General features: G+C 42.3%; 1 long non-coding RNA gene across 1 annotated transcript; it reads right to left on the reverse strand.

Annotated features, from left to right (window-relative positions):
• Positions 1-1,235: 1,235 nt before the first annotated feature.
• Positions 1,236-3,411, reverse strand: LOC126978651 (uncharacterized). The gene is made up of 2 exons (XR_007732658.1): positions 3,276-3,411; positions 1,236-1,349 (listed from the first exon to the last, which is right to left on the reverse strand). It is a non-coding gene; the product is annotated as an uncharacterized LOC126978651 (long non-coding RNA).
• Positions 3,412-3,808: the final 397 nt, after the last annotated feature.

The raw sequence follows: 3,808 nt of genomic DNA on the forward strand, positions 1-3,808 counted from the left end.
TTACGTGCGTTGTTTCAATAAATATACACATCTTCTGTGTAACTTGAGCTCACAATAAAATGGCTTGTTTGTAGCACTTATACGAAGACATAGTATTATGAGATAAACAGACATAGAATATTCAATTTATCTTACAAAATGATTGACTTAACAAAACTTAACTGAATACAACTAGACTCCCAATCTTACATTTGAATTTGGAATCTGTCATTGTCATGCAGTGGGGTGACAAAGAGAACTGAATCGTTGTGATTGCATTACACAAAGTAGGTATGGAGTCAAATGCAATTTTTAAAACTCTCCATACGCTTGGTATTTGTAAAATGTTTGTGTACCGGGCTATTAATAGGTACAATGAGACCTCCTCTGTTTGTGACAGAAAGAGATCTGGCCGTCCACGTAGTGTTGAAGGTCCGAGAGCAAAAGATTTTATCTCGGGAGATGAAGATAGCAACGTAGAACCATGTCACGCATTTTAAAAGATGACTTAGGACTTGCAGCCTATAAGAGACGTACCTACTGTTCATTTCTTAACTGATAATTTAAAAAAGAATAGAGTGGTAAAATCGAAACAACTACAGCGGTACGCAAAGGGAGGTCACAGAAAAATTTTGTTTATTGTTTTTTTGTAACTCTTAGGGTCACTTACTGAGCATAAAATCACAAAATGCTGCCAGATCCAAGTAGAGCTCTTGAAAAAAATGCCGATATTTAGGAAACTATGCAATTTAGGGCAAAAGTTTTTAAAAACCATTATTGTAGAAAATAAAATTTTGCATCTTTATTTTCGTGTCATTTTTTTGCAAAACTTACCGTTTAAGATTTATGGCCCATTTAATGGACTACTATTTCTTTCTCGGCCGATAACTCTCAAAATATTGAAGTAATAAAATCCATCCAATGAATACATCAGTTTATTCTCTACAACTTGTGTTAAAACTTATTTTTCTAATATTCATACTTTTTGGAACGCCTATGATATAATGTTCCAAATTCAATAAAAAAAAATATTCCAATTGTCTATGTCCTTAACAAATAAATACATTTATATTTTCATTTCCTTACCTTCTTCTTCATCTTCTTCTTCTTCTTCTTCATACGGGCAATTCCGCAACTCGACGTCATATGCGCCTATTTTGCGTGCGAGGGTGGTAGAGGCTACTCCAACCAGCCAAGCTCCTCCAAGAAGTCACCCAACCTCTTAACGTCGCGGAAGACTTCCCGAAGAGCGCCTGGTGACCCCAGGTGCTTCGCCCTGTAGTTTGCCACCTCACTGCATTCCAGCAGAACGTGAGCGGCTGTTTCCTCTGCCCCCAGGCAACCTCTGCATAGAGGGCTGTCCGTGACACCTATATTAAAGATATGCCTGTTAAAATTGCCGTGACCTGTGGCCGCACATAATATTAATCTTAGTCGACACCGATTAAGTTGTAAGATTTCCCTGGTAAAACGCAAGTCGGGCTGCTTTGGCTTGCCTGCACTCCTCAAGGCTATCCCAGTATTGTTGATATAGTGCTTTTATCTTTTAATTTAAGTGGTTCCTGAACCAACTATGTGGTGTGGTGGTGGTGGTGGTGGTGGTGGCAGGAAAGGCTCTGGTCCAACCGGTTGGGTCTCAGAACCCCTTCTAGCTAGTTGGTCTGCCGCCTCGTTGCCCCTGATCCCACTGTGACCTTTGATCCACTGAAGTGTTAGGTTGTTGTTTTTACCAGCCACCTTATTTAATACTGAGTGGCATTCAAGTAATAGGCTGGAATTGATTATCTTACCTTGAAGGGATTGTAATACCGATTTGCTATCAGAGAGTATTCTAATGGAGTGATCTTGAACCTCTCTGGCCAAGATAGCATTGGCAGCTAGCAAAATCCCCATGCATTCAGCCTGGTATACAGTGTTAAGCTTACCCAAGGGCTCGGATATGCTGATATTTAGATCTTCCGAGAAGACTCCCGTACCTGTGCCTGAATACGTCTTCGAACCATCTGTGTAGAGGTCGAGCTCATAATGTGTAAGGACACTGTCGTTCCTTTCCTCGAGCTCTATTCTGTATTTTTTGTCAAAAATGAAAGTCCGCTCTATTTTATCACTAGCTGCTTCCACAAGTGGCATAGCTGACCATGCTTCTGAAAGTATGCTAAAATGGCTTACTTTGCCAATTCTCTGTGTTTTCAGATGTTTTAATCTTAGCGCAGCCATTGCCGCTTCTTGATATATGAATAAGTGTAGCGGAGGGATGCTCAGGGCTATTTCTAAGGCGGCAGTAGGGGTTGTCCTCATGCATCCCGTCACCGCACAGCATGCTTGCCTTTGAAATTTTTGTAATTTGGCGATGCAAGTTGTAAGTCTGGTCCTGGTCCACCACACTACACAGCCATAAGTGAGCATTGGTCTCACCACTGCTGTGTAAAGCCATAAGGTGAGCTTTGGTTGGAGACCCCATCTCTTGCCAATCATCTTGCGGCATTGCCATAAGGTGATACTCGCGGAGTTGATTTTGTATTCAAGGTGGCTGCTCCAGTTCAGTTTGCTGTCTAGAATCACACCTAGGTATTTGACCTCTTTTGATAACTGAAGTCTTGTATTGAAGATAGTGGGCGGTTTGTAGTTCCCTACCAATCTTTTGTTAGAGAAGAGTACTACCTGTGTTTTCTGTGGGTTTACAGAGACCTCATGGTCTTTACACCATTCCTCGAGTCGAAGAGCTGCTTGTAACCTATCACATACCGTGCTGGCATTATTGCCTGTGTTTAAAATGGTGATGTCATCGGCATACCCTATTGTGTAAAAGTATTGGTTGTTCAGTTTGGAGATCAGGTCGTTCACTACTAGGTTCCACAGAAGCGGAGAGAGAACACCTCCCTGCGGACAACCGCGGGCTACAAGGGCGCCTTTCGTGTCTTCCCCTGTTACCCTTATAATTCTATTGCTTAACATATTAATTATCCAGTCAATAAGCAGGGTCTGTACTCCGTGTCTGCGAAGTGCTATGTTGATACTGGTGAAGTTGGTCTTGTCAAAGGCTCCCTCTATATGTATGAAGCAACCTAGACAGACTAGTTTATTTTGTAAGGCATGTTCAATTTTTCCTACTACCTGGTGAAGAGCGGATTCCGTTGATCTGCCTTGGCAGTAGGCATGCTGATGCCTGTGTATGGGTGTGTTACGTTACGCATTATCTCTCAGGTGCCTGTCGCATATTCTTTCTAAAGTCTTGAGGAGAAAAGACGACAGACTGATAGGTCTAAACGATTTAGGATTAGTGTAATTACTCTTACCTTGCTTGGGTATGAAGATGACCCTAACTTCCCGCCAGGCAAGGGGAGTGTATTTAAAGGCCAGACAGGCCTGATAGACATAAGTCAGTATGTACATCAACTTTCCTCCTTCCCACTGTAGCAGTGCAGGAAAGACGCCATCTGTGCCCGCTGACTTGAAAGGCTGGAAGCTGTCCACCGCCCATTTCAGCTTGTTGTAGGTGACAATCTCATAGGCGGTTTGCCAGCAGTTTTCTGTAACCAAGCTGTTAGGTATCGTCCAAATTGGTTATTGTATTATTTTACAGTCTGGAAAGTGTGTTTCTAGCAGTACCGTATTAGTCTCCTCCTGGCTCAGGGTCATTGTGCCATCGGCTTTCCTCAGATTTCCGACAACGCAAGGACCCTGTTTGGCCAGTACCTTCCTAATGCGGTTTGCTTGTGGAGTGGAATTAATGTCTTCACAGAATTTTCTCCATGAGTGAGACTTCCAAAATCTAATGCGTTTTTTATATAGACATTTGTTCTCCTTGTAGGCATCCCAGTCTACATCA

The sequence above is a fragment of the Leptidea sinapis genome, chromosome Z, assembly GCF_905404315.1.
Source record: "Leptidea sinapis chromosome Z, ilLepSina1.1, whole genome shotgun sequence".
Lineage (NCBI taxonomy): Eukaryota > Metazoa > Arthropoda > Insecta > Lepidoptera > Pieridae > Leptidea > Leptidea sinapis.